General features: G+C 42.3%; 1 protein-coding gene across 3 annotated transcripts in view; it reads right to left on the reverse strand.

The window, feature by feature from the left end:
* The window catches only part of RNF125 (ring finger protein 125), a 109,191-nt gene that overhangs the window by 45,326 nt on the left and 49,723 nt on the right, over window positions 1-14,142 (reverse strand). For all 3 annotated transcript variants that reach the window (XM_082853686.1, XM_082853684.1, XM_082853685.1), the window contains exon 2: window positions 13,877-14,044. The gene's annotated coding sequence lies outside the window, so the exon portion shown is untranslated. The remainder of the gene's footprint in view (window positions 1-13,876; window positions 14,045-14,142) is intronic.

Raw genomic sequence — 14,142 nt, forward strand, 5'->3', positions numbered from 1 at the left:
CTGGGGCCCGTGCTCCGCAACAAGAGAAGCAACCGCAATGAGAAGCTCACGCACTGCAAGGAAGAGTAGTTCCCTGCTCGCCGCAACTGGAGAAAGCCCGCACACAGCAACAAAGACCCAACGCAGCCATCTCCCCACCCCCAAAAAACGTGCAGCTTGCCATTTTTAGGCCCGTTTGTAGTGTTTCATTTTAAAAATGCATGTGGGTGAAAAGACAGGGATGTCTATTATAGTACTGTTTGTAATAGCAAAATATTAGAAATACTTTGAATGTCTACCAATACAAGAGTGATTAAATACATTATGGTACATCTTTACAATGGAATACTATGCAGTCTTTAAAAAAGAAGAGCAACTCTGTAACTCTCCTCAAAGGAAGCTCTCCAACATATATTGCTGTGAAAAAGGCTTTAGGAGCACAACTGTATGTATTGAATACTATCATTTATATTTTTTAAAGCCCATATGCATGCATCCACACATACATACACACACACGTATTTGTACTGGCATATGCATACTAATATCCTTAAAACTATACACAAGGAATGAATAAGTGTGATTGCCTTAAGGGAGGGGAACTAATTGGTTGCTGGGGAGCAAGAATGGGAAGAAGTAATTTTATTGCATGATCTTCTGCATATTTTGATATTTGTGCTGTATATGCACTGTAATAGATAAAAATTAATTTTAACATACATACACCCTTTAACTCAATAATTCTAATCGTTGAACTAATGTGTAGACAAACATATAACAAGGAGATACAAACAGAAATGTTCTTTGAAGCATTGTCTATAATATCAAAACTATGCAGCTAACAAAATTTCCATGGGGAATGATTAAATATATTATGGTACACACATTCTGTGGAAGGCAATGCAGTAATAAAAAGAACAAGCAAAATTTTATAGCACTTAACTATATATCAGGTATTAAGCTAAATGCTTTATATATAGTAACTAATTTGATCCTTGAGGTAATCCTATGACATAGGTAGCTAATTTTGTCCTCCTGATTTTCCAGAGAAACAGAGGTGCAGATAGGTTAAAAACTTGCCTCAGATCACATTCATGGTAAAAAGCAGAGCTGGGAGTCCAAACCAGGAAATCTCTCTCAGTACCTACGAATTTAACCACTATGCAATACTGGCCTTCCCTGGGATAACATGGGAGGTATCTCTAAGACACTGTTAACTAAACAGGGATATTGTTGAAAAAAGAAATGTTATACTTCTTATGAAGAAAAAGCATTATATATTTCTCACTGGGGGAAGGCAGTGCAGTACATGTTCAAGGTCCTAGCTCTTTCTCTTGCTGAGTGATTTTGGCAAGTTACTTCTTTGATTTCGTTTCCTCATTTTCAAAACACAGATAATGTTTACTTGTAGAACTGTTGTGAGAGGTCAAATGCAATAATGTTGAAACCCTTGCTCATTGCCTGGCAGGTAGTATTAAATAAATGTTAGTTATCTCTGGCTTTGTTTATTCAGCAAACATCCAAGGAGAGCCTACCGGGTGTCACGCTCCTCACTAGACTCTGGGGACACAAGCAGGAGCAAGACTCAATGGAAGGACTTCCCAGGTGGTGCAGTGGTTAAGAATCTACCTGCCAGTGCAGGGGACATGGGTTCAATCCCTGGTCCAGGAAGATCCCACATACCGTGGAGCAACTAAGCCCGTGCGTCACAACTACTAAGCCTGTGCTCTAGAGCCCACGAGCCACAACTACTGAGCCCTTGTGCCACAACTACTGAAGCCCACGCGCCTAGAGCCTGTGCTCTGCAACAAGAGAAGCCACCGCAATGAGAAGCCTGCGCACCGCAATGAAGAGTAGCCCCCGCTTGCCTCAACTAGAGAAAGCCCACACGCAGCAACAAAGATTCAACACAGCCATAAATAAATAAATAAATAGATTTATGTATTAAAAAAAAAAAAAGAATCAATGGAGTGGAAGCTGTTGTTTTTGTCTGCCCAGTATCTCCTAACCTTTTTCAGTAACAGTACCACATCCTCTTCCTTTGGAGGAATTGACTTTTCATCTCACATGACCTCAGTGGGGCCACCAATCATATGTCTGCTTTGTAGCCCTCATTGCCCTCCCCTGTCCTGAGTAGGAGTTCCTGTTGCTGGGATCTGCAGCTTCCCTGGTGTCTGTCCTTCCTAAGTACAGTTGACACACTTCCTATTTATCTCCTAGCTATGCAGTATCTTACCAGTGCTTCCTCTTTTTTCTTGATTAATTTATTGAGTTGAGTTCTGTTGCTTGCCACCAAACTCACTTACATATTTATTCTGCGTTCTCAAGGCCTTTCATGGCCAAGTAGGTAAGATGGACAGAAAAACAGCATTACTTTTGTTACTCAAGATGATAAGACCAATCTATACAGAGAAAGATCATTATTGGTGCTGACTTAGCCCAGGTGGAATGTAATGAAGGGGAGGAGAAAGAAAGAGCATTCCAAATAGAGGGAATCTGGAATAAAAGACAGAAGGGCAGAGCATTCCAGAGAGAGGACCTGGTGAGCACAGATAAGGAGGCAAGCAGCAGCATGCTGTGTTCGAGTCTACAAGCAGTTCTGTTGCTGCAATTTTAAGCACACAGCAGGCGGTAAGGAGAGAAAAAAACCAGAGACCTAGGCAGAGGTTGTATCATGAAAGCTGTATTTGACAGGTGAAAAAATTTCAACTTGCTTCTGTGGCTTAGCGGAGCCAGTTAGGAGGTTAGGTAGAAGAGTGAAATGGCCATACTGCGATTTTGACAAGTCACTCTGTTCATGTCAAGGGTTCTCGAACATTATGTAGCATCAGAATCACCTGATGAGTTTATTGAAATGGCCTCACTCCAAGGTATTTCAATTCAGGGAGCCAGGAGTGAGCTATGGAAGCTGCATTTTTAACAGTCCCCCAGCTAGTTCTGATGCAGGGGGTCAATGGACCATTCCTTGAGAAATGTGGTTCCACATCATGGGCAAGCAGCAGATCCTCTGGGTTACTTTGACAACAGCAGAGATGTCAGTTTCCAGGAGAGAGTTACTTACATGCATTGCTAATGTAATCTGTCCACCACCTTGACCCTGCCTCCTCAATACTGGATGAAATTACACTGGTAAATACCATGGCACCGAAACATACATATCTCTGTATTTACAAAGACAATTTAAAAATTCCTACCTATAAACCTATCGAGAGTAATAAAGATTCATAGTGTTCATCAGCAATACGGGCATCCGACATGTGAATCTGAATGGTGTTAGCACACCTCCACAATCTGAAGTGTCATTTGATGGTACAATGAGGCACGATTCTCTTCTTAAAGGGAGAAGAACACCATCACAAATGAAGTTTTGCTGAATGAAAGACCTATGAGTTCCCCCCCAGGTAAGGTCCTAAATCTTCGTCTCTGGTTTCAGCATAATTGGTTTTTCATACTTGAATATTGTCCTCAGTTTTCCTGCTAAGCAATCTCACTGCTGTTTGTTGCTAGGTTTCCCAGGTAGCGTGTTAGGGGCAGCTGTCCCCGTGCCTTTCTGACCATTGCCATTTTCTGCAACCATGGACAGTCACATTACAGCAAACTCTCAAAACATGCTGTCTGACTCCAGGAATAACTCGGTGAAATATTTCTGTAACTTTCAGTGGACAGCACAACTGAGTAATGTTTGAACCAAATCCACGTTTGGGGTGTTCTACTTCAATGAACATGAAATCGTGGCATGCCTAGAATGGGAAAGGACCATAGAGGGTTTCTGACCCAGTTCTCTCATTTTGCAGATTAGTAAACTGATTTCCAGTGAAGTGAAAGCAGTTACACTGCATCCTTCAACATTTCAAATGGACACATTTGATAGAAAAATTAAGGCATTAAGTACTCGGAAAGCATTGGCACATTTATAAGCGACATAGTCTATTTGGGGAGGCAAGGTCACAATGATGAAAAGATAAGTAACAATAAATGATTTAAATAGTAGTTTAAAACAAAATTAGAAGCAATATTAACAAAGTAGTCCATGATTAATTGCTTACAAATATAAGATCTCTTTGTGATTTTGCACAACAGCAACAATTTGCCATTGAATATTCTTCTATTACGAACACAACTATCCATCTTTTATCACAGAATAATGTCAATGCTTCAGGCTTTAATTCCAAAAAAATGTGATTGCTTTCTGTGATAAAAGCAGAAAGGTGTCTTTTCACCTGGGGAAGGCAAAAATATACTTTATTGGTACACATGAGTGTATATAAATATGCTCCCATTATGGAAGTCTTTAAGCTAGAAGATAGTAAAGATAACAACAGATACTATTTTGATTGATTACTACAAATCATGCACAATGTTTAATGCCAAGTACATATATGGATGTATGTATATGTCAGTATTATAACAATTAAGCCATGTATACATTCATATACATACATGTGCGTTTATACACATATGTGTGTATAGTTGAATGTTTCAATGACACATTTCTTTCTGATCCCCTTTTCAAAATTTAGGCTAAGAGAGTAACTTGTCCAAAGTCGAACAATTGCCATGTGGCAGAGCCAGAGTTTGGCACCACATAGCTCAGCCTCCTAAGTCTATGTTTGTGGTTACTACACAAGGCTACAGGTGTCAGGTTTTTCCCATTATAGCGTCAGCTATACAGGTAGGACTGAGTCTGTTTTATTTATGCTGTTTGTTTCCTTAGGTTGACACTCTGAGTTCCCAAATCCAGAAAATAATATAGGATATGGTGAAAACAGACTTGATTTTTTTTAAGGCATAACATAGGTAACTGAAAATATCTTACAGTATTAAAGATGTCCCTAGAATAAAGCAGGTGTAAACTTTGTTATTCCCACTTTACAAATGGACAACTCAAGCATACAAATAGGCCTAACACACCATTTATTTCTAGCTTATGCCCTCACAATTTGAAAGGTACGTCAGTTGAAAAAGAGACACAGAAATTACGGTAGAGGTTAAACTCCAATGATCTGGAGTGGCAACAACAGCTACTGTATGAATTTTATGAAGAAATTTCTGGGAAAATTAATGGTAAGAGCTCTTTTTCTGTGCCTCAAACTGAAGAACAACTTCTCCTCTTAAAAAATAGCATAGCAGTAAAGGTTGTGGGTGTCATTTTTTTGACATTATATCCAAATCCATATCAGTTGCACCATGTGAAAGACCAGTGGTGGCCTCAGATGTTGAAGTAAACAACTACTGTCTATAAGAAAGTGCTAGAATAAATACGTTTTATGCAGTGCTTGTGTTCCTCTTTTCCCTCCTCTGTTTGTATTTGGTCTTCTGATCTCTTGCACAAGCAATAGGAAAAGTGGGACAGGGTGGAAAGACACGGTCCACCTGGGAATTAGGCGCATACCCCTGGGCCAGGATAAGGACATGCCGTGAAGCAACTCTCCAGGTGCCGTACTAGATACACAGAGCCTTTTTCCAGATGGTGCCCGGACAGGTTAGGTGCTGAGGTGCTGGCTGGGTGGGGTCACTTTGTGTCCCTTTACAGTTAACAGCATATGTTGAAAGAAGAGGTGTTGTGGACCAATGGACACTGGAGTAAGTTTATTAATTTTAAGACTTCAACTGGGATTATTAAAAGTGTAGCAGTTCTCCAACTTCAGTTGGAGTACACCAAAATAACATATCATCACTGTAAATGGAAATTTATTAAAAGCACAATATCCAAGATTTATATAAAAGATCATACAAAGAGAATTAACTTAAATCCATAAGTCCTTCTTCAGAGCACCAGGCAATTCGATCCAGCATGTTAAGAATGTGCCACAATTGTTTTGTAGTGTATGTATATACCTCTAATGAATTGTATTGGCCTATTTTCTTCTTTTATTGGTCCCAGTATAAAACTGGCTTCCCTTCCAATATGTAAAACCAGTCACCATTAAAATGCCAATGAGGGTCTAGTGAGCATTTTTTTTTGTTTTAGTGATCAGAAACATATCAATCATATGATATCGCTTATATGTGGAATCTTAAAAAACGGTACAAGTGAACCTATTTACAAAACAGAAATCGAGTCACAGATGTAGAAAACAAACTTATGGAGGGTAATGGGGAAGGAGAGATAAACTGGGGGACTGGGATTGACACATACACACTACTATATATAAAATAGATAATAATGGGCTTCCTTGGTGGTGCAGTGGTTGAGAGTCCGCCTGCCGATGCAGGGGACACGGGTTCGTGCCCTGGTCCGGGAAGATCCCACAAGCCGTGGAGCGGCTGGGCCCGTGAGCCATGGCCGCTGAGCCTGCGCAGCCTGTGCTCCGCAAAGGGAGAGGCCCCAACAGTGAGAGGCCCGCGTACCGGAAAAAAAAAAGATAATAAGGACATACTGTATAGCACAGGGAACTCTACTCAATACTCTGTAATGACCTATATGGGAATAGAATCTAAAAAAGAGTGGATATATGTATATGTATTGCTGATTCACTTTGCTGTACAGCAGAAACTAACACAACATTGTAAATCAACTATACTCCAATAAAAATTAATTAAAAAAAGAAACACACCAATAGTTTCTCAATTTTTTAAATAAAATTTACATATGAGTCTAATCAAACATGATTCCACTCAAAAAAAGAGAAATAAGCAGCTCTATATTGGCCTTATATTTAACCTTTGTATTTACAACTGGTAACTGCAATACATAAACTAACACACTCAAAAGATTTAATGGAAATACTGCTTTATTAGATTTGCTTCAGAGAATCATCTGGAACTCCACTGCCAGATAAGAATGAGTAGCCAAAAGGTTGGTCAAAAACTGAAGTTATCAATAGTGATGGTAGAGTAGCAGTAATGCAAAGGACAAGCAAAATTTAAATGGAAAATTTTTATGTTAGAATAATATAAAATTGACATTAATTATGAGTTAATCCTATCCTAACCATAAAACTTACAAGAATAAAAACTAAACACGAATTGTAAACTGAACCACTGTGCCCGGGGCCTAACTCAGAAATAATGGCCTTTTCTATGGCATAGCGGTGGCCTCCTAGCTTGTCTCTGTGTCAAAGAGAATACAGAAAAATCAGGGGATTCTAGGTCGGCAGTTGCAGAGGTAAGAGAAGGATCAGTGTTTCCTTCACTTTCAGGCTCTGGAGAGTACTCCTTCAGGCAACAGTGGAAAAATCAATGCCAGATGGCTCTCAAGGAGATTTTGCTAATGGTTCTGTTATTGTCAAATCCCCTGTGGAAAAATTCCGATACAGCAGGGCGGGGCTGCAGACTCCATATCTCGTGAACCGCTGACCTCCAAGGTAGAGGAAGCCACTGGGGCGGTCTAACCCACAGGCCCTAGCAAAGACTGTTTTCCCCAGTACCAATGAGTTATGACTTGGTTTTCAGACAAAACAGCAGAAATCTCCTCCCTTTTCCACTTTTGATTTGTGTTGAAGTGGTATTTTAATCAGTTAAAGAAAATTCATCCCTGGTGGCGCAGTGGTTGAGAGTCCGCATGCCGATGCAGGGGACACGAGTTCGTGCCCCGGTCTGGGAAGATCCCACATGCCACGGAGCGGCTGGGCCCGTGAGCCATGGCCGCTGAGCCTGAGCGTCTGGAGCCTGTGCTCCGCAACGGGAGAGGCCACAACAGTGAGAGGCCCGCGTACCCCCACCCCCCCCCCCAAAAAAGAAAATTCATAAATAACGTTAGCTACTACTTATGAGGCACTTACCATGTGCCGTTAAAGTGCGAAGTACATTACATAGTTTAGCTCATTTCATCCTTCACTCTTAAACCGAAGTACATTACATAGTTTAGCTCATTTCATCCTTCACTCTTATTACTACCTCCATGTGAACTTAAATAACTGGCATAAGACCATGCAGCTTGTTAAGTTGTGGAGCTGGAAGGTAGACACGGGTCTGTATGACAATGAAGTTTCAGTTTAATTGCTGTTCTATGTTTTCTGTTCTAAAGTACAGAATTTAAGAGAATAACTTCATAAATAATCCCATAGTCCTGGTAAAACTGCTTTCATTTTCTTGCATTCCCTTTCATTATTCATTGGAATATCGCTGGCAACTTCTTTTCCGTTTATTGTTGTCTCCACCTACTATATCTTTTCGGTTTAGCAAGAGTAACCACTTTCCTAGAAATGACCTTGCACCCAACACCCCGCCCCCAGCCACCCTCCACTGTTTTTGTTTTGTTTTGTTTTTTACTTTATTTGTATTTTTTTATTTATTTGGCTGCGTTGAGTCTTCGTTGCTGTGTGCGGGCTTTCTCTAATTGTGGCAAGCGGGGGCTACCCTTTGTTGTGATGCGCGGGCTTCTCATTGCGGTGCCTTCTCTTGTTGCAGAGCACCGGCTCTAGGTGCAAGGGCTTCAGTAGTTGTGGCGTGTGGGCTCAGTAGTTGTGGCTCACGGGCTCTAGAGAGCAGGCTCAGTAGCTGTGGCGCACGGACTTCGCTGCTCCGCAGCATGTGGGATCTTCCCGGACCAGGGCTCGAACCCGTGTCCCCAGCATTGGCAGGTGGATTCTTAACCACTGCGCCACCAGGGAAGCCCCCCGCCACTGTTTATTAGTTCAGGGATGGCTACCTGACCGAAGCTGGGCTGAGAATTCTGTTCCAGAGGCATTTCAAAATTCGGGCAGAGAGATTTCAAAATATAGAGAAGGGAGGGAGGGAGGGAGGGTGGAAGGGAGAGAAAATGAATCAGTTCCTCTCTGCATTGGCTGTAACTTGTAAAATTCTGAAGCTTTGTGTCATTATGTTCTTCATCGTGGACTGCAGAATAGAGAAAGCCTTTGGCAGTAAGAAAAATGCAGAAGCACTGGAGAGACATGGAGAATGAGGAAGACCTTGGATTCTCTACAGTGCTTCAGGCTTTAGTTTATTCCTGATGCCCAGTGGGGGCTCAGTCCTTGGATTCTGTGATGTGTCCTGATTTTCCAGAAAGTTCTTTCTTTTGTGTAAGATAGCTAAAATCCACTCTTGTCACTTGCAACCAACAGGGTTCTGAACTAATACTCTATAAAAAAAAATAAATGCATTAAGCAGTTTCCCAATTGTCTGTCTCATAAGAACATCGAAAGGTCTGGAGGAGCGGTGGTGTGAGTGAAGTCTGGAGATGCCCCTTCTATCATATCACCTGCAGGCAAAGACAGTCCAACTCACACCGACTTAACCAGCAAGGAAGACTTACTGGCTTCTGCAGCTACAAGTGCGGAGGAAACGCAAGCTTCTGGGCTGACTTAACCCGGGGACATCAGCACCATTTCTGTTTATCTTGTCACCTCCATGCCCACATCCTTCTCAGGCAAGTGGTGAGATAACCAACTATGAGTTCAAGGAAACTTTCCTAATGTCCCTAGCACATTTCACATTAATTCTTGCTACAATCCTCGTGGCCAGGGCAATGTCATGTGCTAAGGTGAGGCCCAAGTTCCTGGACTAACATCTGGAAAGCAGGATGGAGATTTAACAAGGTTATCTTCCTGAAGAACATGGTTGCATATGATCCTGCAATCCCACTCCTGGGCATATATCCGGAGAAAACCATGGTTCTAAAAGATACATGCACCCCCATGTTCATTGCGGCGCTGTTTACAATAGCCAGGACATGGAAGCACCTAAATGTCCATCAACAGATGAATGGAATACAGAAGATGTGGCACATATATACAGTGGAATATTACCCAGCCATGAAAAAGAATGAAATAATGCCAGTTGCAGCAATGTGGATGGACCTGGAGATTATCACACTAAGTGAAGTAAGTCAGACAGAGAAAGACAAATATCATGTGATATGGCTTATATGTGGAATCTAAAAAATGATACAAATGAACTTATTTTCAAAACAGAAACACAGACTCAGAGAATGAATTTATGGTTACCAGTGGGAAAGGGTGGGGTGTGGAGGGATAGACTGGGAGTTTGGGATTGACATGTACCCGCTACTATATTTAAAATAGATAACCAACAAGGACCTACAGTACAGCAGTGAGAACTAGGCCCAATATTCTGTAATAACCTAAATGGGAGAAGAATTTGAAAAAGAATGGATACTTGTATGGGTATAACTGAATCACTTTGCTGTACACCTGTAACTAACACATCATTGTTAATCAACTATACTCCAATATAAAATAAAAATTAAAAAAAAGAATATGGTTGCTACTGTAGGGCGGGGGTAGAACAGATATTGGAGTCCACTCTAGCCCCCCTTTGGGCTCGTTAGCATCCTTACAGGTGCCCCTTCTTCCTCCTTGCTGAGAAACAATGGGTATAGTATGAACAGCACTGGCTGTGGATACAGACTGCCTGAGATTTTTCAGAATCTTGGCTTCCCTCTGAGTCTTCTTCTTGTCCTCAGCGGCCACTGGCCCTGTCATATTCTTTGCTTAAAGAAGGCACTAGAGTCTTTAATCTGCACTGAGGAGACTTTGCTCTCTGGTGCCCTCAGTATGGCTGATGACTGCTCCTTCTGAGACAGCCTCGGAGGCCAGGGATGGTCCAGGGATCTCTGAGAGTGGGTAAGCTCACCACCAAACTTTATCTGGACTGTGGCTGCTTCTTGTGGCAATGTGATATTTTTCTTGGCCCTGAATGTCTCAGCAGTGGTACTGGATGTGGAAGTGGTCAGCACATAGTAAGTACTATCCCAATTGTTTAAGAGGCAGCACAGTTAAGAGCACAGAAATCTCAAAACAGAGTGCCTAGGCTGGGACCTCCCTAGTGGCGCAGTGGTCCTACTGCTAACACAGGGGACGTGGTTTCGATCCCTGGTTTGTGAAGATCTCACATTCCGCAGAGCAACTAAGCCCGTGTGCCACAAGCACTGAGCCCACGTGCCATAACTACTGAAGTCTGCGCACCTAGAGCCCATGCTCTGCGACAAGAGAAGCCACCGCAATGAGAAGCCCACACACCGCAACGAAGAGTAGCCCCTGCTTGCCGCAAATAGAGAAAGCCCGTGCAACCCAGGCTTCATTAATAGAGAAGGCAACGAAGACCTAACGCAGCCAAAAAAAAATACATAAAAAAATAAATTTTAAAAATACATATGTATTAAAAAAAAAAAAGAATGCCTAGGCTTAGATCCCAGCTTTGGCACTTAACAGCTGGCCATGTGACCTTGGAGAGCTTGCTTAACCTCTCTGTGCTTCATTTTGCTTCATCGATAAAACAAGGTTAGTAATAGCACCTATGATACGGGCTTGTGAGAATTTAGTGAGTTGATACATGTGAAACACTTTGAAGAGTGGCTGGTACATGATAAGTCCTCGTTAAGTATTCCCCAAAGTTATTATCATTATCATTTATTATCTTAGTTTGAATTTCCAGGAAATAGACTCTGAGATAGGAATTTTGGTGTAGGAAAGTTATTGGATAGTACTCTTGAGATCAACCACTGTGAGTGAGGTTAGGATTGGGCAGAGGGAGAACTTGACTTGGGATGCTGTTGTAACAGAGCCTGTGGGGCGAGGTGGGCAGGGAGCTGTCCTTCATTGAGGCCTTTGTTCCACTCCTCATTCCACACCTCTGCCCCGCTGTGAGTAATGTTGGATGCAGGCTTCCCCTGAGGATAGGTCTAATTCAGAGATAGGACAATTTCTAGGGTGGGACTTGGTGGTGAGGCATTAGCAGACATCACTCACGGAAGCTGGTGGGGGAAGAGTGGCTTGGTCATGGAGGGGAGGTCTGGGTGGTGCACTGTGACATCCAGTACCTACACCTTCCTGCACCCACTTCCATGAGATGCATTCACTCAGGAGTCAACCCAAAGACATCCAACTGTGGTCTTAGCACCTCAGCAATCTGGGTGTTATGTCATCATCTTTACCAATTCTAGCCATAGCTCCTCAGGGGGCCTATATCTGAATAACAAATAACCTCCAATACCCCAGTAATCAAAGAACAAGATAACTGATTAAAGAGTTGGAAAATGGGAGGCTGGGCAACAACATACAGCTCCAAACACATATATCCTGTAAGACAGGAATAGTGAGCCCTCTATGCCATGCAGAGCCATGAGGTCTTTGGTTAACCACACTGGTAGTCAGAGTTGTGTCCCTGAGAGGATCACCCTTTCTCTTGCCCTTACTGAGCCCTAGTTCTGTCCTCTGGGATGATGTCTTTTACCCAATGTCCTCTTTGGCCATATCTGGGGTGAGCATCAGCACAGAATCCTCTCCTAAGGGCTACATCTATTACGCAACCTATTTCCTTTTATTTTTAATTAATTAATTAATTAATTTTGGCTGTGTTGGGTCTTCGTTGCTGCAAACAGGCTTTCTCTAGTTGCAGTGAGCGGGGGCTACTCTTCGTTGCAGTGAGCGGGCTTTTCTCATTGCAGTGGCTTCTCTTGTTGCAGGGCACGGGCTCCAGGTGCGTGGGCTTCAGGAGTTGTGGTGCACGGGCTTAGCTGCTCCGCAGTTTGTGGGATCTCCTGTACCAGGACTCAAATCCGTGTCCCCTGCATTGGCAGGCAGATTCTTAACCACTGTACCACCAGGGAAGTCCTACGCAACCTATTTCCTGATGGTAGGCTTTCCAGCTCATGGGGATTATGTAGGGATTGAATGGTCATCAGATGTTCAAAGTGAGGGCATTTCCAGAAAGGCCTTAAGAAACTTCCCTTATTGGCCTGAATTAAGTCATAATCATTCTCAAAATAAGAATGGTTTCAATAACTTAGGCCTGGGATCCTACAGTAATAATTGGGGAAGGGGGTGATTTTATCAGGTTGGGGAATACCCCTATAGCTGTCATCAGTTTCTCAACCATTTGGAGGCTACACAATGGGAAGTGAAGTAATTGATGATGGGAAGTGATCTATATATTGCCCTGTAAGTCAGTAATTCAACTGGATCGACTGGTTGAGTAGGCAGGATATATACAGCACTAATGAAAATTGATAATTTTGCAAGCTAATCTTCTCCAATCACACTCAAGAATCCCAAACTATACTTTCAGCCTAATGAATTGCCTAAGAAAGATGATCTATTCTAGAATATAATTGAGGTAAAAACTTAACAGAGGGCCTCTCACCTTCTGAGATGGCCCACACTCTGTGGAGTGTGTTTCTCTGAATAAATCCACTTCTTAACTGTCACTTTGTCTCTCACTGCATTTTTTCTGCTGTGAGACATCAAGAACCTGAGCTTCATTAAGTCCTGAGGCCAAGGCCAGGTTTGTGATCTCAGTTAAAAGACCACGGGTTCAAGTCCCAAACTGGGTTTTGGCTGGGTTTGAGTCCCGGCACCTGGGTTCAAGTCCATCAGAGGTGCACAGTTTCAGCTGGCGAGCGAACTAAGGGACAGTGATAAGCTAGACCAACTCCCGCTCATTGTCAACACCGTGTGGGACACCTTCTGTACCATTCCTTGGCGACAACTTTTCAGGCAGTAACACCTGGTTGGGAGACTACCTTGGAAGGAATAACATTTAAAATCGTTTACTGAAGTTCAAGTTTATGTTATTCCTGTTACAGAGTTTGTCAGCAGGAAGAGAAATACTAAATTAACTAGGATTATTTGGCTCTAATGGGACACTTGTCCAGATGTGAGTCCCTTGGGATGTACATGTTTCGTGCTCACAGTTTTGCGCTACATCCTTAGAAGGTTTGGGGGATGGTGAGGAGAGAACGGCTGGCTTCGTGGAGTGTGTGAAGGTGTCCACACCTTGACCGCAGGTCATTTCAGTCACATCTTCTTAATCTTCTTCTTAATATATAATCTTACTACTTTACTCAATTTCATAGAGAAATCAAAAGAAGCATACAATATTATGAGCTTTTTTGCATGGTCTACTCAAGATAATTCAGCAGCCACTATTTTTGACTGAGTATTGGTGTCTTTGGGGAAACAAAAAAACGTTGGATGGATTTGGAAGTACTTGCCTGTCTCATCCCAGATGTTTGTGATCCAGTCTCCAGGTGTACTTTTTGTGTCCTCGTCTCCACCATGACCAAACTCCTTTTGGCATGTCGTGCAGTATGCTCTGCTTTGGTTATTTATTCCCTGATTCGGTGGTATGCATCCTTCTGTCTTTCATTAAAATAACATGGCTGTCAAAAACAAAACAAAACAAAACTCAACAGGGGATTATGTCAGCAACAGAGAAGAACAATGAGCAACTTAATTTATTTGACCTTACTTGTATTGC

This window comes from Leucopleurus acutus, assembly GCF_964270905.1.
Source record: "Leucopleurus acutus genome assembly, chromosome: 13".
NCBI classification, from domain to species: Eukaryota; Metazoa; Chordata; class Mammalia; order Artiodactyla; family Delphinidae; genus Leucopleurus; species Leucopleurus acutus.